The sequence below is a fragment of the Zalophus californianus genome, chromosome 7 (assembly GCF_009762305.2).
Source record: "Zalophus californianus isolate mZalCal1 chromosome 7, mZalCal1.pri.v2, whole genome shotgun sequence".
NCBI lineage: Eukaryota > Metazoa > Chordata > Mammalia > Carnivora > Otariidae > Zalophus > Zalophus californianus.
This window is the reverse complement of record NC_045601.1, coordinates 63,179,876-63,202,445: the sequence shown is the minus strand read 5'-3', so window position 1 is coordinate 63,202,445 and position 22,570 is coordinate 63,179,876. Positions and strand designations below refer to the sequence as shown.

The 22,570-nt window shown below is 39.7% G+C and overlaps 1 protein-coding gene across 2 annotated transcripts in view; it reads right to left on the bottom strand.

Moving 5' to 3' along the window:
* GPR63 (G protein-coupled receptor 63) overlaps positions 1-22,570 on the bottom strand; it is a 92,561-nt gene that overhangs the window by 35,107 nt on the left and 34,884 nt on the right. The window contains exon 1 of one of the 2 annotated variants that reach the window (XM_027603986.2): positions 16,486-16,906. The exons of the other annotated variant lie outside the window; for it this stretch is intronic. The gene's annotated coding sequence lies outside the window, so the exon portion shown is untranslated. Of the gene's footprint in view, positions 1-16,485; positions 16,907-22,570 lie in introns of those variants that run through there. 2 annotated transcript variants of the gene reach the window in all.

Sequence of the window (22,570 nt, the reverse complement as noted above, 5' to 3'; positions counted from 1 at the left end):
GCAGATCTGTTTGACCTTGATTCACTGCCATCATCAAAATAATTCTGGTTAACTTGGGAAGATTCTGAAAAATCTAAAGGTCATACTTAAAAATACTTAGAGTTCAAAAATCTATGAAGTAAGATTTTAGTTTTAGTATTCAAAGTAGCCACAGATAAAGACAAAGAAAACATCAACAGAGTCATCATGTGCCAATTGAAATTACCTTCACTTGCATATTCTGCCCTGATGTTCAGTCTTCCACCATGCTACCCATGTATTTTAAAGATTTTATTTTTAAGTAATCTCTACACCCAATGCAGGGCTTGAATGCACAACCCCGAGATCAAGAGTCGCATGCTCCACTGATTGAGCCAGCCAGGTATCCCTCTACCCATGTATTTTATATAAATCTTTGACATATAATTTTCAGCTTGACTTATAGGCTTCTTTAAATTAATTTCCTTCTTTCCTTTAACAAATAGTTATTAAGCACCTGCTCTAAGCCAGCTTCTGACTAAGCACAGCATACTATGGAGAAAAAAACATATCTCCTGATCTTATGTAACTCACAAGTCTAGTGTGGAGACTCATTGTGATGGTTAATTTTATGTGTCAACTCCACTGGGACAGAGGGTGCCTGATTTAAACGTTATTTCTGGGTATGTTTATGATGGTGTTTCTGGATGAGATTAGCATTTGAATTGGTAGACAGAGCAAAGCAGACTATTCTCCCCAATGTGGTAGGGCATTATCCATCCATGGAAAGCCTGAATAAAACCAAAAGGCAGTGGAAAACCAAAAGGCAGAGGATTTTGCACTCTGCTGACTGTTTGAGCTGAAACACCAATCTTCTGGGTGCCTGGGTGGCTCAGTCGGTTGAGCATCTGCCCTCGGCTCAGGTCATGACCCCAGGGTCCTGGGATCGAGTCCTGCATTGGGCTCCCTGCTCAATGGGGAGCCTGCTTCTCCCTCTGCCTGCTGCTCTGCCTGCTCGTGCCCTCTCTCTCCCTCTCTGTGTCAAATAAATATAATCTTAAAAAAAAAAAAAAAGAAACACCAATCATCTACCCTCAATTGATACTACGCTGGTCCTCTAGTTCGCAGAACCACACCCATCAGCTGTCCTGGGTCTCCAGTTTGCAGATGGCAGATCATAGGACATCTCCACCTATAATCATATGAGTCAATTCCTTATAATAAATCACATGTATTTCCTATTGTCTGTTTCTCTGGAGAGCCCTGACTCATACCAAACACACACAAACACAAAATAACCAATGGAATATGTGTGCTGTGAAGGAAAACTCGGGATTCTCAAAGAGAAGAAAACAGAAAAAAACATAATTCTTCATTTACATGTGTCCATACATTCTTGCAACATCCTCTAAATCTCAGGTTCTGTGATAGTGTGATATTATCCACTATGATGAATCCAAAAGTACCAGGCTAAAGACTAGTATATTTTGGTTTTAAAGTTATCATTTATTTTGTATTCTGTTTTATTTTTTAGTGGGTACGGGGCGGGAGAATATAGGTCATAGGGAGTAAGAAGTAAAATAAAATAAAATTAAATTAAAAGCAGGAATCTTTTACTGAAAGAATAAATAAAACTTTACAAAATGCATGTGGTCCTGAAAAAAGTTTTCTAAAACCAAATTTTTGACAAATAATTTTTTTAGGGGGTGTGCCCAAGCAAGGGCAGGGAGGGGCAGAGGGAGAGGGAGAGAGAATCTTGATCAGACCCCCTGCACTGAACGCGGAGCCCAGCACCAGAGATCCATCTCACAACTCTGAGATCATGACCTGAGCCAAAATCCAGACTCCACTGCTTAACTAACTGAGCCACCCAGGCACCCCTTGACAAATAATTTTAAATTCATGAAAATGGTTCTTGAAACCGAGCTGAAGGACTCTACTAAACCCTACCATAAAGCAGAATTCATGCATAAAAATGATTATCTCCTCTAACCCAACCTTATTTCCATTTCTGTTATTTCTAAATTTAAATTTTCAATCAAGTTTGCTGTACATCCAACAATGGGAAAGGATCACTCTAAGCAAAATGTTACATAATTGTCATTCTAAATTCAAAGTACTGCATATCACCTCCCAACACCCACCCTGCTCCTCCCCTCCCAAAAAAAATCATGCCTAAGCAAACAAAATTTTTTAAGATTTATTTATTTTATTTTAGAGAGAGAGAAAGCATGTGGAGGAGAGGGGCAATGGGAGAAGGAAAGAAAGAATCTCATGCAGATTCCCCACTGAACACGGAGCTTCATCCTGGACCCTGAGATCATGACCTGAGCCGAAATCAAGAATCATACACTTAACCCACTGAGACACCTAGGCACCCCTCAGCAAACAAATTTTTTAAAGAAAATCTGCAATATCATTTTGAACCTTTAGAAATTAAAAAAAAAAATCAAGGTGATAAAATGGTTATATTCTAATCTCCAAAGAACAATTTCTTATCATGCATCACAAAATCACAGGGAGAAAGGATTTGGGTTGTAGTGTTTGTTCGTTAGTGGACTCCCCACTGATAGTGTACCAGTGATGCTGCCATTCAGTACGGTGCCTGTTGCTAGTCCTTTAGTCCTCTGCTCAAAGATCACAGCATCAGTAAAAGCCTTGCAAGTTCACAAGGTGCTGATGGAACTGACATACGGCTGGTAAGACCAAGTACCCATAGGGAGTTCACTAGCCCAATGTCAACTGCACATACAGGAATTAAAACTGCAATTCCTGGATTTCCCCTTACACACACACACACACACACACACAAAAGGGAAGAAGAGCACTAAATATTCCTGTACAAACATCACTGCTTATAGTTATGTGGGGTTTTTCTAGTTGTATTATTCTTTATTCATGCCCACATCTCACTTGATTTCCCCAAGCAGACACAGCCTATGAAAGAAAGAGTGATGCCAAAAAGTTGTGCATGTGTGTGCATGTAGGTGTGTGTGTATTCAATATATATATTCAATAATGGCAAGAACCATTGCACTAGAATGGCCCAAAAGTAGAGTTTGCCTAATGGTTGATGAAACAAATGTAAAAATTCTTATGTGCAAAATACTTTATTATGCTGGATTTGAGTAAAACATAGATTCTAGAAGGGACAGCATCCAGTGAAATGATCAATCCAAGTCTCAAGTTTATATTAGATAAATGAAAATTCCCTTTCTACAGGGCCACAAACTAAATGGATGCTTTATGTAATATGGCTTTTTGTATGAGTATTCTCTGTCTATTCATTAAAAAAAATTACCAGAGGGCGCCTGGGTGGCTCAGTTGGTTAAGCGACTGCCTTCGGCTAAGGTCATGATCCCAGAGTCCCGGGATCGAGTCCCGCATCGGGCTCCCTGTTCAGCGAGGAGCCTGCTTCTCCCTCTGACACCCCCGCCATGTACTCTCTCTCTCTCATTCTCGCTCTCTCAAATAAATAAATCTTTAAAAAAAAAAATTACCAGAAAGATCTTTTCCTGGAACTTTATTCCAACTTAGAATCTAGATATGAGCAAAGATTTTACCAGAATAATGGGACACCTGGGTGGCTCAGCTGGTTGAGTGTTTGACTCTTGGTTTCAGCTCAGGTCATGATCTCACGGGTCACAAGATTGAGCCCCGCATCTGGCCCCACACTCAGCAGGGAGTCTGCTGGAAGATTCTCTCCCTCTGCCCCTCCCCCCACTCACACACATGCACGCTCTCTCTCCCATTCTCTCTCAAATAAATAAATAAATCTTAAAAAAATAAAAAGACCTTACCATCATAAGATTCTAATATTCAGGCTTCAGAAATCATTTCTGTACTGGTGCCTCATTATGCAAGATGAGGAAAATTAGTAGGACAAAAAGATGGACTTTAAAACTCAGAATGCAAAAGAAAAATTATTTCATAAAAAGAACACAGAAAATAATAAAAGCTAACTTGATGGCATGGATAATTAGCACCTGATGAATGGAAGAATTATCCAAAGGTAATCAAGTTAATTACTTTACTCTTCTTTTTTTTTTGGCTTCATTTTATCACTGTATCTAAGTTTTTATAGCTAATCCACAGTAACTGAGTATAGAGAAATAAATGTAAAGTTCTTAAACTCCTTCGACTTTAACTGTTCATCACAACCAAGGCTGTGCCCACGCATATAACCCACGTAAGGTTAAAGGGAAAAAAAATGAGTATGTTATAATAACAAAAGGAAAAACTATATGCTTCTTAAAATATTTACCAAGATATAACCATCTGAAATAAGCATAGAATAATTACTCCTTTTCAAAAGTGAGCCACCCAGAAGAACGCTGCAGTTTGCCATCTTTCATTTGCTGCTTTTGAGAGTATAAATAAGGGCAACGTGGACCATGGGTGGCTTTTTAACTTTCCTTACTACCATTTTAAAGGCAAAACTCAGAAATCTGAAGAAACAGAGAACTAAACGTGACTGGCAGTGTTCTTCAAACTCAAAGATGTAACCAGGTATAACCAAATAATTTAAAAAAAGATGCCTACACTAACTCCCTAAGGAACAAAATACAAAACTAAAGTTAAAGTGACTGTAAACAAGATGAAGTTTACAGTTTTCAAAGAAAAAGTGTTAATACCAATATTTCAAATTTATCAGCAGAGGAAAATAAATTATAAAATTGGAGTTAAAGGGGGGAAAAGTAAGCAGCTTGCCATCATATCTTGACACATTAGTGTCTGCTTTTTCTTTTTAAAAGCAAACCCCTATAATGATTAGTTAAGGTTTAAATACTAAGCTGAAAAAAAAAAGACATTCTATTTTGGACATGTCTACAATCTCAGAAACAAAATAGTTTCTTTAGTATAGTCTTATTTAAATCAAATTTTGAGTTGGGATTATAGGATTATTTGTCAGAAGACCCCAACAGTACCCAGGACTTCAAAGGACTACATTTGCTATGTTAGAGGTGAAACTCCTCCATGCCAAAAGAGCAAACAAAAAGAAAACTGCAGGTCTTGATCCTGATTTTAGATGGATGAGGGAAATAATTCCCCTAAGGATTTGTAACCACAAATTAGCACTGAGATTTAAAAACAAACAAACAAACAAAAAAACAAACAAAAAACAACAACCCTCAAGCAGAAATCTGATTTCAAATGTGCCCAGGTAAATACAGTGCCCAACCTAGTAGCAGAAGCAAAATATATTTCCCCTCTGCAGGAACCCACCTTCAACCCAGGCCTGACACAATTACTACAACAAAATTCTAAAGAAAGTGAGCAGCTCATAGTCAAAATCACAAAACTTTGGGATGCCTGGGTGGTTCATCTGGTCAAGAGTCTGCCTTTGGCTCAGGTCATGATCTCAAGGTCCTGGGATCAAGCCCCACATTGAGCCCCAGGTCAATCCCCACACTGGACTCCCTGCTCAGCAGGGTGTCTGCTTCTCCCTCTCCCTTTTCCCCCTCCCCCTGCTCATGCTAACTCTCTCAAATAAATAAATGAAATCTTTTTTAAAAATCACAAGGGCGCCTGGGTGGCTCAGTCGTTAAGCGTCTGCCTTCAGCTCAGGTCATGATCCCAGGGTCCTGGGATCGAGTCCCACATCGGGCTCCGTGCTCAGCGGGAGGCCTGCTTCTTCCTCTCCCACTCCCCCTGCTTGTGTTCCCTCCCTCGCTGTCTCTCTCTCTCTGTTGAAAAATAAGTAAAATCTTTAAAAAAAAATCACAAAACCTTAAAATAATAAAAGCAACATGAGTGATTAATAAGCAGGGGAAGGGGCACCTCGGTGGCTCAGTTAAGCATCCGCCTTCCACTCAGGTCGTGATCCCAGGATCCTGGGATGGAGCTCTACAGCAGCTCCCTGCTCAGCAGGTAATCTGCTTCTTCTCCTGCACCGGCCCCCTACCTGGGCGCACACACTCTCTCTCTCTCTCAAATAAATAAAATCTCAAAAAAAAGAAGCAGGGGGAAAAAAGAAACTGATCCACCAAAAGACTTCAGTTATAGAAGTTATTAGAATATAAAATAAATAATAGTTGAAATTATGAGGAGATAAGCAAATGTGAAAAAGAAGCAAATAAAGTTCTAGAAATAAAAATACAATAACCAATATTAAAAACGAAATCAACAAAGTGAAATATTAGGCATAGCTGAAGTGAATTAGTAAAATGCAAGTTGAAACATAAATTTTCCCAAATGCAATCAAGAGATTAAAGAGAGAAGAGACAAGGAAGGTAATATAGAAGGTCTAACAAACATACAATTAAGAGTTCCAGAAGGAGATCATTAAATTAATAGAGGAAATATTCAAGAGATAATAAATAGAGGTTTTCAGAATTCCTAAAAGATGCTAGTTCTCAAATGTAGTCTCTTTAACGCCAAGCAGATTTTTAATTCATACCCAGAAATATCAGACTGAAAATTCAGAAACGAGAGAGAGAGAGCAGGAGAATATCTTTAACAAGGAGAATATCTGAGTATCTTTAAAAGATCTTAGAAGGAACCAGAGGGGAAAGATGGATTCCCCCACAGAGGGGGGAAAAAAAAAATCGCTTGACTGCTTAATTCTCAATGGCAACAATAAAATTGAGAAGACAAAGGAATTCTATTTTTTGATGTACAGAAAGAAAATAACTGTCAAAATAGAACTCAATACCAAGAAGTCTCTTTCAAGAAACAAGGTGAAATAAAAGGACACACAAAAATCTCTCCATCTCTGTCTCCCTCTCTCACACACACACACACACTCAATAAAGGAATAGTAAAGCATGTACTTTGGGCAGAAAAAAATGGTCCCACATAGAAGGTCTGACATCCAAGAAGGAATGGTGAGAATAGATATTAATAAATACATGGTTAAACATAAAGATGCTGTATACAACAATAAAAGTAACATCTAACTTATGAGAGAAAAAAACAGGCTAGAACTAAAATACTCAATAGCAATAACATGTAAGCTGGAAGAGGGTATCATAAGAGTTAAAAAATTCTAAGGAATTAAAATTTTTTTTTTAAAAGGACAGTGTATTAGTCTGCTAGGGCTAACATAAAATACCGAAGACTGGTGGTTTAAACAACAGAAGTTTATTTTCTAATACTTCTAGAGGCTAGAAGTCCAAGACCAAGGTGCTGTCAGGGTTGGTTTCTGGTGAGACCTCTCATCCTGGCTTACAGACAGCCACTTTCTCACTGTGTCATCACATGACCCTTCCTCTGTGCAAGTGCAAAAGGGGGAAAGAGAGCTCGAATGTCTCTTCCTCTTTTTTATATGAACACCAATATTCTTGGATTAGGGGCACACCCCTATGACCTCATTTAACCTTAACTGTCTCCTTATAAATCCCATCTCCAAATAAAATCACACTGGGGGTTAGAGCTTCAACATACGAATTCTGGGGAGACACAATTCAGTCCATATCAGAAGGCAAAGATATTAACTTTAGACAATATTAATATGAGTATGCATAATAAAATTGGGTATTCCTAACCCTCAAAATAAAAAGAATACTAAACGGGCGCCTGGGTGGCTCACTCAGTTAAGTGTCTGCCTTTGGCTCAGGTCATGATCTCAGGGTCTTGGGACCAAGCCCTGCATAGGGCTCCCTGCTCAGCAGGGAGCTTCAGTTTCTTCCTCTCCCTCTGCAGCAACCCCTGCTTGTGCACTCTCTCTCTCTCATTCTCTCTCAAATAAATAAATCTTAAAAACAAAAAATGGTAAAGAAAGTGGAAAATCAATCTATCCAAAAGAAAGCAACAAAGGAGAGGAGAAAGACACGAAAAAGTAAAATAGAAAATATGTCATAATATGAGAATAAATGAATCTGAATATAAAAGTCTTTATTCTAAATATAAAAAGACTATAAACTCTAAAGCAAAGATCCAGCTATGTTATTTATTTATACAAGAGACATATCTAAAAACATTAGCTATATCAAGTTGATCATAGAGAACCCTCTATCATTTTATTAATATCAAAGAAAAAACATTAAGTCAAATACTGCTATTAGAGATTTAGAAGGTCATAAAAAGCTTAATTTACCATACAATATTTAAAAATCTAATCTTAAAAGCATCAATTACAAACCTCAAAATATGTAAAGCAAAGGTAAATTATCTAGAAGAAAATGACAAATCCATTATTATAATTTCTCAGTAAGTGAATGATCAAGGAGACAAAACTATCAATAAGGATAAAGAATATTTAAACAACACAGTTAAAACTTTAATCTTAGGAATACACATGGACCCACATGGAACAGTGCACCCAGAAACTAGAGAATACACGTTATTTTCAAGTTACACATGGAACATTTATTAAAATGAGAACATTTGTGCTAGCCCATGAAGCTTACATCAAAAAGCATCAAAGAACTGGTATGATAGAGACCACATGCTCTGACCACACTACAAGTAGGTCAGAAATCAGCAGCAACAACTAAGTATGTTTAGAAATTAGAAAACACCATTCTCAAGAAATCACAGCAAATAGCACTGTATGATAACAAAAAACACTATATAAGAATTTCTGATAAGCAGCTAATGTAGTGATTCAAGGGAAATTAACTGTCCTCTAATAAGGCAAGATTCACAGCTTAATCAGCTAAGCACCCAACCTAAGAAATTAGAAAAATAGCAGAATAAACTTGAAAACAAAGAAGAAAGAAAATAGAGCAAGAATGAAAAAGTTGGAAAACAAGCATATAACAGAGATGATCGGCAATGCCAAAACCTGGTTCTTTGGACAGATTAAGAGAAATTATATACCTCAGGATTGAAGGAGACAGAACTTAGCACATCAGGAGCTTTAAAAAATTGGGACATATCACAGATGCATCAATGATTAAATAGATAAAAGAATATGATGGAAAACTTTATGATAATAGTTTGTGCTTTTGAAAACCTAGTTACAATGACAAATGTTCCTTAAAGAGTAGAATGGATAAATTATAGAATTCATACACTAAAACATGAACAAAAATGAAAACAAATTATGGCTATGAACATTGACAAATCTCAAAAACATAACAGTGAACAAATAAGCAAGAAGAAAAGTGTATGTAATGTATAATTCCCTTTGTATAAAGTCCAAAAATAACCTGTACTAAAGAATATGCTGCTTTAGGGATAAAGCAAGCATTGCCATTGGGTGGGGAATGAGGAAACAGAGGGATTCTAGGTATATCATACTTTTTAATCTTGGTAGTAGAGCATGGGTATTCAATTTTTTTTAACTTACAAATATGTTTCATGCACTTTTATATGTACAATGTACTTCACAATAAATGTTCTTTTCCCATGGAAACTGAACATTCACATGATCTCCTGAAAAAAATTTACCTATTCAATCTTTACATGCCTGTGACATTCCATGCCAAAATACAAAGACATGGTTCTTGTTCTTTGAGATATTACAGTGGGAAATGATACTACCCTAAACAAAAAATTCATGTTGAAGTACGTACTAAGGGAATGGAGAACCTCAGTCCAGCTCGCAGAAATGAGGAAAGCAGATTATTTCACAGTGGAGAAAACAATGTCTGAAAAAAGAATAACTGGCCCAGAAAATATGTTTGGTGTGTATGTGTTTACTTTCTCTTTCCTTTTACATCCAGGACCAAATTCTAAAAATGAAAAATATGCATGAAAATGCAAATGTGACTCTGCATTCATTAGGGTCATGTTTGACGGCTAAATATAACTATGGTCATAAAAATGAAGGCGAGAATTGCTCTCTATGTTTAACCATCCATCTTTAAGTTTCCACACATGACCTTTTCCTGGTTTCTGCCCCTTTTTATCTCTAGTTTTGTTCCTAGAAGTGACTATGTTTCTGTGATAGCCAGAGTGATACTTACCTGGTTTCAAAAGGTAATTTCTGGTTAAGATGAGTTTTTATATTAATGACAGAATGGGAGAAAGATACAGATAAAATATAGGTATACAGAAATAGACCCATTTACACAGACTTTTAAGAGTCCCAGAGTTGGCAGCAAAGGACAGGAAACAGAACATTTTTAAATCTTAGAGATGATTACACAGAAAACAATATCTACTCCTTCTACCATACAGCAATTGTGTATGCGTCAGTATATGTGGGCAGCAGGTCAGATGGTAATATAGCAAGGAGACTGAAAATGAAAATGGAGAACATTCTCAGGCACATTCCAACTGCTGTACCTGTTTAGGTAAAAATAGCATTTATAGCTATGACTGAGCACTAGTGAATGATTTGGAGTGGAGGCTGGACCTTATAGTTGAGTCCTTAGAAATATCTAGGGTTATTTCATTTGAATAAAGCCCTAGTCATTCATGTCTGGGTTCAAATCCTATCTGACTTGAGCATTTCATATTATACTGACAAAAAAAAAAAAACTGCAGAAGATAATGAAGGAAAAGTATAACCAAGTCTATAGATTAGATATTGAGAATAATTAAGTGCCTTAAGGTCAACAAAAAACATCAATGCCCTTTACCCCCACCAAAAAAAATCTACTTCTAGGGCTTTACTCAAACGGATAATCATAGATGTGTACAAAAAACTGAGCTATAAGATATTTACTGCTGTATAGTAGCAAAAAACAAAAAAGGAAAACCTGTCTGATATTATGGCATATCGCCAATAAATTGTTACATTCATAGACTACAATACTATTCAGTATTCAAAATATGTTATGAAAGATCATTCCATGATTTGCAATGTGGTTCATCCTTGTGTGAAAATTAAGAAGAAATATATGCTGGGGCGCCTGAGCGGCTCAGTTGGTTAAGCCTCCAACTCTTGATTTTGGCTTAGATCATGATCTCGAGGACGTGAGATAGAGCCCCACTTCGGGCTCCATGCTGGGTGTGGAGCCTGCTTAAGATTCTCTCTCTCTACCCCTCCACCCCCAAAAATAAGATAAAATAAAAATTCTAAAATTAAAATTAAAAAAGAAATATATGGTACAATATCATTTTTAGAAACTGAAATATTACAGTATTTTTCTATATTATATAAAAATATACAACAAAATGTTAACAATTGTTATCTGTGGGCATAATTTTCTTTTTCTGTTTTTTTTGTTTGTTTTTTTGGTTTGGGGTTCTTTTGGTTTTTTTGTTGGTCTGGATTTTCTAAATTTTCTATAATGAACATGTGTCACTTCCATCGTAAGAAAAAAATATCTATTATAGCATAAGGATAAAGAATAAAGATTTGAAACCTTACAATAGCAACTACTTATAAAATATGGAAACAAAAATGAGAAGTTCCCAACATCACTACACCTCTCTGTAGGAACAAATTTACCCAAAGCCTATTATGGAAAATGGGGGAGCTTCAAATCCCAAATTCCTCTCATGAAAGAGCTCAATATTTCAAAAAAAGGAAAAATGTCTGAAGAAGTATTGAATGGCAACCAGCTGAAAGAATTAAAGAACAGACTTCCTGCTACTGCTGGACAGTGTAAAACTTCAGAAGGTTTGGGCAAAGTTTATCAAAATGGGGCAGGAAGACGGCCTACTTCACATCCTGCCTGGAGGTAATGGCAAAAATAAGCTAAAATGATGAAAAGAATGGGTTTTTATTACAAGTACACATTTAGAGTTGTGTCCAAAATGCCCTCTGGAAGGCAATGGATGCTATACCTGGATTAGTCCCCTTTCCACTCTACCTCCCTTGGAATCTGTATCCTCCCAGGACCAACTTAGATCAAAAAACCTGTAGCAGACACCCTCAGCCAGAGACCGTAGTGAACACCCAACATAAACAAATGTTAACTGATTCTTAGGGAACTTTCCGTTGAAACTCTTGTTGTGATCCAAACTTCAAGCATCTTTAAATGCCTGCAAATGTTCTTTCTCTAAAATTAAAAAAAAAAAAAACAGGGCGCCTGGGTGGCTCAGTTGGTTAAGCGACTGCCTTTGGCTCAGGTCGTGGTCCTGGAGTCCCGGGATCGAGTCCCACATTGGGCTCCCTGCTCAGCGGGAAGTCTGCTTCTCCCTCTGACCCTCTTCCCTCTCGTGCTCTCTATCTCTCATTCTCTCTCTCTCAAATAAATAAATAAAATCTTTAAAAAAATAAAATAAAAAATTAAGTTAAATTAAAAAAACCAAAAAAAAAAAAAACCAGGAAGAGGTGACAGTACCTCCCTTTGGAAGGTAACAGAACAAAGAATCATGTCCCTTCTGCACCACCTCCTCAAGGCAGAACATTAGAGTTCCCACATAAAACATTTTGCCTAAATTATTTTTTAAATGCTTTAATGATACAGACAGGACTTAGTCAATTGAGAGAAAAGAAACTAATGAAGCAGCTTTGGTCAAAAACCCCAAATGGTATGTAAAACTTACGGTTAAAATGACACATAAGGGTTTCAACTGAAAATTATCTAAGAATTGAGGAACATATATGCCAGGTGATTGGTTACTTGTACAGTATCTGGCTGGGGATGTTTTTCAATCTAAACTGGGACTAAGAGAATATAATTTCTTTAGAATTATCACTCAAAGGAAATGCTGACAATAATAGTGTTATTATTAATTTCAATAGGTGACCACTAGATTACCCTCCTAACTGCAAATATACACTCTTTTGCCCAAGGTTTGAAAGCTATGTTAAAATCCAACCTTCCCAACTCTTCCTTACATTTTTAATAAACATGAATGTGCTTTCCAGTCTATTAAGCTAGAGTTTCATGCCTGAATTTCCTAAATCTTCTGTCATACAGACAGAAATGAGAACAAATTACTTTTACCAATCCTGTCCGAATTTGCCAGCATAGAGGCTAAAAGGCACTTATCCTATGTGTCAAACTCAAAGACTGAAACAGCTCACTGTCAACTTCAAAAACCATTTTTTACAAGCATGGCACACTGCCTCAAGCCAACTAAACACTAAAGCATGTTGGGCTGCCCAAACTGCAAATTATTTGGAATGTTCTCCATGTTTTGTGGTTACAAAAGTACCTATTTTGTGGATCATCCAGTTAAAATTAGGGCCATATCTGACCTTCAAACAAAAAATTCCCAGGAAACTGAAACTATAACTGACCAAGATCCCATCAGTTCTGAAAGGCTGTGTGATCTCAGGCTCATAATCAAATATCTCAAATGTTACTTTTTGAAAGCCAAAGAGACACAACATAAATTCAATGAAACACATTACTGTCTGTTTCGAGTGAACACGAAAAACTCACCCTAAAATACACCTCATAGTTGCAAAAAAGGAATAAAAGTGCCACCTGCAACAAAGTAAAGGGTATTTGTGGCAAATATAAACACATATAAAAAAATGCCTAGCAAATAAAGCAAAAATCAGTCTAAAAGATTATTTCACTTCATTTCTAATTTTCATACACATATGTTAGAATGTAGCAGTTTCAGCTGTGGAATGTGGTAAGAAATACTCCAAAGCTTTGCTTGTAGTGATTAGAGCACTGTATCATAGCTATTATTTACCCAAGCATTAATGGATACCTCTTTCAAACCAAATACTTATTTAGGACATCATTCACAAATTGGAGTACCACAACTTCCCAAAGTTTGCCTCCCATGCCTTCAAGATCTACTAAGTCTCAGAACTTCGGAGAATGCCCTGAAGGTCATTTTTGAAGTGTTAAAAAAGAAAACATCATATTGACAAGCTAATTTTTTCCCAGGGATTCCTCTACTGAAGATAAATTACTGAAGCATGAGAAATGCCGGCATTTCAATCATCCAGGTTCAATCATTCAGGTTCAATCATCCACTGATGGGATACTTCAGTCCATTTTAATAAACATGTGGTTAAGATCGTTGGCATATGGCCCCCTGGTACGAGCCTTGTGCAAGAACGAGAACACGTGGGAAAACACAGTATTTTTTAACTTAACTGATGTTGATGAAATTGATGAAAATGCTAAAGAGATAGCAAGCCTTAACGGGAACTATTTTTAGCTTCTGATCTCTTAGACCTGTGTTTCTAGTGCATGTATATTATCAAGTCCCTATATAGTTTTCCCTGTTACAGATATAGATATATAAATATGTATGTATAGATATAGACAGATGATGTGTGTGCATGTGTGTGTAATATATATATTTAGTTTTAAAAAGCATAATTCAGGGGGCGCCTGGGTGGCTCAGTCGTTAAGCGTCTGCCTTCAGTTCAGGTCATGGTCCCAGGGTCCTGGGATCGAGCCCCTCATCGGGCTCCCTGCTTGGCAGGGAGCCTGCTTCTCCCTCTCCCACTCCCCCTGCTTGTGTTCCCCCTCTCGCTGTATCTCTGTCAAATAAATAAATGAAATCTTAAAAAAAAAAAAAAGAGAGTAATTCAGGGGCACCTGGCTGGCTGAGTAGGTAGAGCATGCAACTCTTGATCTCGGGGTGGTGAGTTCAAGCCCCACATCTGGAGTAAAGATTACTTAAAAAAAAAAAGCATATCCATAAAACAATCATTTCAAATCAAATAAACCATATACAAAATCTCAAAATTGCTAAATTTCCTAGAAAATTGTATATTCTAGGAACTAAGTCCTATCTACCTTAGAACCCCAAATTCTCATTGAATGCAGTACTTTCTTGTCTGGACTCCAGCAAACTTAAGGTAAAACGATAACCGCAGGGAGGATTTTAAGTATGTGACTTTTTCTAAGCAAATTTTTTTCCAAGAACGGTCAGTGTGCTGCAAATTTTCAGAAAACGCTTGGACAGCGAGTTATTTTTTCTTTAAGTTTCAGTTCTGGTATGTTTGACAGCAGAGTGATTAAAATTTTGCTCAGAGGTGAAAATCTATATCCCAAACAAAATGTCATAATATTAATGGTTATTCTGTAATGGTTTCCTTTCTTTTTTTTTTTTAAGATTTTATTTATTTATTTGAGAGAGAGAGAATGAGATAGAGAGCATGAGAGGGGGGAGGGTCAGAGGGAGAAGCAGACTCCCTGCTGAGCGGGGAGCCCAATGTGGGACTCGATCCCCAGACTCCAGGATCATGACCTGAGCCGAAGGCAGTCGCTTAACCAACTGAGCCACCCAGGCGCCCGTAATGGTTTCCTTTCAAAACTTCCTCACTACAAATGTTTCCTACAATACCCCCTCTCTATTTTGAGAATATTTTTTTCACACAGAGACTACACATAAAGCATATAACTGAGAATTTAAATACTTATGATATTCTTTTCTTTAAACAAGCTCCCACATTCTGTTTAAAATAATCTGGATGATGTAATCAATTATGTCACTAAAACTCTGGCTATGCAACACTTCACAAAATATAGGGACTTTTCATCAGCACCTTTGATTTGCAGCTGACGCCAGATGTGTGCACTGTGAGTGGAGAGAACAGAAACAGGATTAGACAGGTGTGGCAGAGACCTGGGGGTGTGAGAAAATGGGCTTCCTTCACCCACAGGACACATGAAAAAAGAAAACTTACCCATTTGTGTAATAAATGTACTCATATATTAGGTTCCATCAAATAATTACACATATTACATACCTCATCCAAGGGTAAAACTGTCTGAAGTAATGTCAGATTATGCAAGAAACATCAGGTTGCTTTTTTTATGATTCTTAGAAATACTACCCTTAAAATTAGTTGGAGCCTTTTAATCTAAGACATAATGAAAACCATATTCACCAATAAACAAACAAAGAGGAAATCCTATCTTAAAACGGTACAGTTAAAATCTCACCTTGTCTCACCGAAAAAAACTGCATACCTACTACGGGGGATACCTGTATTCCGTAAGTGTCCTGACCAAGTCTAAATATCTAATCAGAGACTACAGGATCACTTTGAAATTTTGGGTCAGCCCCAGGGGACATATCATAAACATATTTGGGGAGGGGGTCTTGTGTGTGTGTGTGTGTGTGTGTGTGTATGTGTGTGTTCAGCACCCTGAACCTCAGGGATATTAAAGAGAGAGAGAGAGAGAGAGAATGTTTCCCAAAAGGGGCGGGGAAGAGAGGACTTAAAATCAGGGCGACGCCGAAAACCGACCAGGGCTGAAAGACAGACACACAGCGCCGCAAGCTCACCCACATGTAAGAGGCGAGCTCTCAAACTGTTGCAGCTCGCAGAGAGCCTCCCGACTTGGGCAAACGAGGTGAATTTCACCCCTAAATAGGGAAGAGAGCACAGTGTAAAAGTTCAAGAGGATTCCATCCCCTTTCTCTCACTCCCGACACTTAGCTTCTGGAGGAGAAAGCCCCGCAGAGAAAAAGCCGGCGCTGGGTGCCAACCTGCAGCCGCCCAGTTTCCTAGAAGGCCTAACTGCTCCAGCGGGCAGGGGATGGCGACAGAGGGCGTCGGGAAGCGAGGCGGGCGGCACCCCGGGAAACCGAGTCCCGACCGGGCCCCCACCGTGCGGCGCGGGCTGCCGAAATCACTCAAGTCCAGCCGCAAAACCTTCCCGAAAACCCGAGCTTCTTCTGCACAACTTCGGTCTAACCAGCTCTTTCTCCGCAACACACTCCGCCCAACAGCACAGCCTCCCCAACGCGGCGGACCGAAGCGCTCCCCGCGGGCGGCTACCTGTCCGGGGGGCCAAGGACCCCAAGTCTCACCTCATACAAAGGGCTGCGCGCGGGCGCCTGCAGAAGAACCCAGGGAGCATGGCCCCATCCAGTCCCTCCCGGAACTTTCCTGACATAGCACTTCTCTCTGCTGCAGAAAAACGACGCTTCGAGGCTGAGGAGGAAGCGGAGGAGGCGGCGGCGGCGGCAGCGGCGGGAGCTGGAGCAGAAAGTGAGGAGCATCGCGGGCGAGCGCCGCCGCCTCCCAATCTGCCGAGGGGTTCCCGCCCCCAGGGTAACCAAAGCTCCCTCTTAAAGGCGCCCGCCGCGTTTTAGGACGCGAGGTGAGGGGGAGGAGGGGAGAGGGGGCGGAGGCAAATAAAGAGGGAGGGGGCAGGCTGAGACGGAGCGATTCCGGAGGCCACCGTCCAGGCTGCTCCCGGGCTGCCGCGCTCGCCCGTTTCCGGCTGCTTCCCCCACTCTCCGCCAGGTCTGGTTACCCCTCCGCCTGGGCAAAGGCAGCACAAGTGCTGGGACCCGGCACCGGGGCGCCGCTCTCGCCGTTGGCTTGCGCCAGGATTGCCCCTGGAACTTCGCCCAGTCTCCTCACCGCCCCCATCCTTTTTGGGTCCTGTCTTCCTGCCCGCACCGCAGCGCCGCCGTCGCCCGCGCCCCCAAAGCCCTTGCGCGCCGCTGGCTACTGCCCAGTGGAATTGCGTTTCCTCGCGTGGGTCTCGCATATTCTTCCTCTATCTCCCACACAGTGATGAGGGTCTCCCCAGGAGCGCTGGAGATTGAAATAACTAAAGGCCACTTGGAGGCCCCTAGACTGATCCCTGAAAGTGTCAGTGGTGTAGGGCATGGGAGATTTGCCAAATGTCCTGCTTTACCCTGTGCTCGGTTCTCCCATGGCTAATTGCCAGATGGCCTCCAGGTGGATTTCTTAACTGTGGACTTTGACTTTCATCAACAGAGATTGGCTGTAAAGATCCCCAAATGAACTCAGGAGGACCCTCCAGAAAAGTTACCATCTTAAGATCTAAATGATGCCGGGAAATGCTGCTTTCAAGTAACAGTGATACTGTTTTCCTAGCTATCATCATTTGTGATCTCTGCTGAGACCACACTGAGGTATGCGCAGTGGGGAGATGCCACAGAGACACACTGCATCAGCAGCCATCAACACGTTAGGAACGGACCACAGTCACAGTGGGTGTGGGCAGCAGAGGGCTTGTTTTTCTACCTCATGGCTCCAATTCTTACTTCTTGGTACTGTGGGGCTTCAAGATAGGCTGTCATTTGTACCCTGCACAGTGTCCTTTGGCTGAGGTGGAAACGGGTTAAGATCCAGTGGGGGCTTACAAAGAACTGCCTCCCAGGGGGGGTGGGCTCAGAGGGAGTGGTAGATTCTAATTCACACAAAAGTACTGGCATAGTTGCCTGAGAATGGACCTCAGTCCTACCATCTGCAGCTGTATAGCAAGCACATGCTGATTTGTGGAGGGAGAGGGCAAGGAGACAATGTGCAAAAGGTTGGAGCAATTTCTCTTACAATGTGGAGAAGAAATAAGCCTTTGGCTCTATAAAAGCAGATGTGGTCCTTCCTGGAGCAAATAGGAAGATGAGAGAGGAGGATGGCAGTGAACAAGAGGAAGGATATCTTTCTATTATGATACATTCCTATATAGTCAGAAAAATGGAGGTAATAGGTACCCAACTCAAAGTGACTCAAGAAAACCTACAGTGGAGGAGGTTGGAATGTATTGGTTCATATGCTTGAAATCCCAAGAGTAGATCTGGTAAAAAAAAAAAAAAAAAAAAGGAAGAAGAAGAAGAATTATTATTTTTTGAATCTTTTTTTTTCCTCCAGATGATCAAAGAATGTTAGGACTCCATTTCTCTCCATATTGTGCTGTGCTTTCATTGTACAGGTTTTATTTTCTCTAATCAGGGCCTAGATTGACAGCCCCAGGCTTACTTTCTCCTCCAGCCTCCTTAGCAACTGATCCCATTAGCAAGAGAGCAGGCCAAAGAATGAGTCTTATTGGACTAACTTGGACCCTACTCCCATCTCTGAACTGAGCATTGTAACCATGGGTTTAAATATGCACTGCAGGTTGGGGGTCACTTGACTGTCTGAAAAAGATCAAGGGAGATAGCTTTAGTGCCCCCTGCCCTGTACACCTAAACCACATGAACTGAGTGGAAGAGAGGAGAGGTTCCCAAAAGGAAAATTAGTTTTCCTAATAAAGAGAAAATGAATGTTGAGTAAGTAAGACCATAGATCTTAGGTCCCCGCCGTTCCCCACCACACACACACACACAGCACCAAAGGGACTGACTACCTCTCTGGCTTCTCCACCAATAGCCTCAGGACCAGGAGAATGCCAATGGTCTTGGGGTTACAGTTAGCCACATTCTTTGGCCTCAGAAGCCCTGGGAAGGTGCTCAGTAATATTTCACAACCACTTGCAAACAAACAGTATCTAAAATATAATTGTATTCAATCATTTTTTTTCCTAAATCATGATACCTCTGCTTCTACATGCCCCCAACTCCACATTCCTTATTAAGCTTTGTGTTATTATATAATCCATTCAACCGGATAAGAGCCCATGGAAATGTCTTGTTACCTATACAGTGTGATCATTCAACTGGAGAAAGAAATGAGGCCTATAAATAATCATATTTCAGTATCCAAGTGACACAGGGCCCAACTTCATTTTTAACTCCAATGAGTTCTTCTTTAATCTTTTCAGACAGCACAGGAGTTTATATTTTGCTACCAAAAATGCCAGTTTCAGGCTTTTTCTTCCTGCACAAGAACTTTTCTTGTAGTTGCTCACAAAAGTGTTTCTTATTTTCTTCCTTCATTCCTCTATTTTATAGAAGTGTGTATGTATCATAGAAAAATAGACTTAACCTGGAGGAGACTTTCGAATGAAGCTAAAGCAGCCCCCTTTATTTCATGGAAGAAATGAAAGCTCAGAGATTGACTTGTCTAGGGTTGTGCAGCTATTTGGCATCTGTGATGTGCCCAGCTCTGTGCTCGGCATTGCAAAAAGTACGGAAACAGAAGCATACAACATGGCCACTATCCTCAAAGAAGTTAAATTTAGTCAAGGAGACATTAACCTTCTAAGATATTATAAGACAATTATAGAGAATCACAATATACCATATAATTTAGTATTTAAAAATGTGTGATGAGCTGTGTGTTACCTATAGGCCTTGAAATAAGAGTCACCATAAACTGGAGTAGTCTGGGAAACACTTTTTAGCCAGGAACCACCTTGATGGTCTTTAAAAAATGCATAGGGAAAAAAAAAATGGGCTCGCCACATGAGAAAAACAAAATGAGAAAGCACTGATGGAGGAAAGATCCTACCATGTGTTTGGAACAGAAAGGAAATCTGCACTGTCATGGTTTAGAAGAGTGTTTCTAAGTGCAAGTCATGAGATCATTTTAGTGGGTTTTGAGGAGTATTTTTTTAGTTAAATAAAACAATATCCGTGTGCCTCACACCTAATAAGATTAAGTATTGTTTGTTACACTTGTGTTTCATTATGTTATGTGTTCTTAGTTATGATGTAAATTTTTTTATCTTACTTTGGATTATGTTCAAAAAAAGTTCAAAAGCCCCTAGTTCAGAAGCCAGACAGACTGGATGTGAAACTCTGCTTTGTAGCAAAACATAGATCGAATAACATCCCTCCAAGGATCTGTTTCCTTACGTGCAAGAGATGTTCAGCACAGTCCTTTGCACAGAGTGAGACCTATAAATGGCACCTCTCATTTGCTGGCCTGATTGAAGATGACCATATATGAGAATCACCTGAAGAACTTTGTCAAAATCCCAGTACCTGGGACCTTAGAGAACCAGACTCAACTCTAAGGGTGAGTCTGTGCATCATTGTTTAAAAGCTCCCCGGGTCCAGTCATGGCTTTGAGCCCCTGGGCTGGGCCCATAGCAGAGTACATCTAGCATCTGAGAAGCATGGTGAAACACCGTCTCTTTCTTCAGTAGGCACATTGATCTTCATGATTTATGTCTCTGTTTCTTTATCAAGCGATAGGTAGCACGTTAGGTCGTCCACAGAATTCTAACTACTTTTGGCTCTGAAAATCTTCAACTGTGGTGCAAACCACTCATGGTTTATCTCAGTCAGCAACAGGCATGGATCCTGAGTCATAATCTCTTATGTATCTCTCCAAGTGTACAATTTATGGTCAGTTACCAGCATACAGTGTTTTCTGGAGGTGTTAAAAAGCAGTAAAATACCACCAAAAATTGCCTAAGGACGAGGAAAAGGGCTAGAAGCAAATGGCATTGGAAATCCATAAGCTAAATAATTAGCAAATGACTCATTAAATTTCAGCTATTTTCATCCTGACTTTTAACAGTGCAGTTTCTAAATATACTAATTAGTGATGTGCTTTTTCTAAACTTACATTTAGTAATCCCTAAGTGTTCGTAGCTTACATGTTTTTCCCCTATACAGTCAATCCCTTTGTGTGTGAAGCAGGAGAAGCTTTCTTCAAATACAGATTGTCCAAGAGACTCAGAATCAGTTTTTCTGCCTAGTCATTTTGTCCTGTTAAATTTTGGCTTTTTTTTTTTTTATTTGGTTGGGCAAAGATAGTAATGTAGAACGGTTTTGAATCTCCCCAAAGAGACAGAGCAACTGCGATAAGAAAGGAATAAAAAACCTAAAACCTAAAATTCCAACAACCAGACCTTATGTGCAACATGATATAATAAAATCAGAAGTACCCAGAACCATTATCAGGTCTTCTTGCCTAAGATAGAATCTGAATCTAATCCAGCCTCTAGAACTAATAGGAAATACAGGGGACCAAGAATGGAGTTTGAAAACCAAACCACCTCAAGAAAGCAATCAGTCAAATCCAGAATGTCAAACATTCAATTAAAAAAAAAAAATGACCTGGTTTCTCTACCAAATCAATGGCATGAAAAAACAACGGCCTGATTAAAGAATAAAAGATTTAAAAATCATGATCATGGGGCACCCGGGTGGCTCAATCAGTTGGGCATCCGACTCTTGATTTCAGCTTGGGTCATGATCTCAGGGTTGTGAGATAGAGCCCCGTGTCAGGCTCCACACTCAGAGGGGAGGCTGCTTGGGATTCTCTCTCTCCCTCTGCCCCTCCCCCTGTATGTGCTCTCTCTCTCTCTGTCTCTCTCAAATAAATAAATAAATTTTAAAAAAGGAAGGAAGGAAGGAGGGAGGGAGGGACAAAGGGAGGGAGGGAGAAAGAAAAGATTCATAATCATGAAATGCAATGTGTGGACTTTGTGTCCTGTTTTGACCAAACCACCTGTGAAAAGAACCCTTGAGTCAATCAGGAAAATCAGATTATAGACTAAATATTAGATACTATAAATGAATTATTCTTAATTTTCTTAGATGTGATAATGACATGACAGTTATATATAAAACAAAAATTTCATCAGAGATACATACTGAAGAATTTTATAATCCTGCCCCCAAAAATGGAAGGAGTAATAGGTGGAAAAATTACTGATAACTTTTGAAACTGGGGGATGATACAGGGAGGTTTATTATCCTATACTTCTGTTATTGTCTATGTTTGGGAAGTTCCCTAATTTGATGTTGAGTTAACCTTTTATTAAAATCTTTCTCTTGGTTTTGCTAATGGGAGAGTGATAAATATATGCGAGTCTGGACCTGGTTACATCTTGAGTATCTTTAGAAAAAAGCTTCTAGGCTCAAAAGTCTTTTGTTATAATATTTTTGGCCAGTATTTACTAGTCACATTCAAGGCATAGGACTGCACCACAGAGTGATCAGTGAGGGTCTCTGTGGGAGGAGTCCACAGCCACTCCACACAGTTGGCCGTCTGCATCCCACGTGCCCACTCTCCAAATATCTCTGCATCCCAATGATTATCTCCAGCAACCAGCTTTGGCTGCCTCCACCTTGGCATGTCCATGGTGACGTCTACCACTGAGTCTGTAGGAACTAACTGGCTGAATGCTTTTATCCTTTTTGTAAGCCTTACTGAAGGCATGATATTTTGGCATCTTCCCATCCCCTACCTTACCCTATCACACTATATCCCACCACCCCACACCCCACCCAGAGCAGGCAC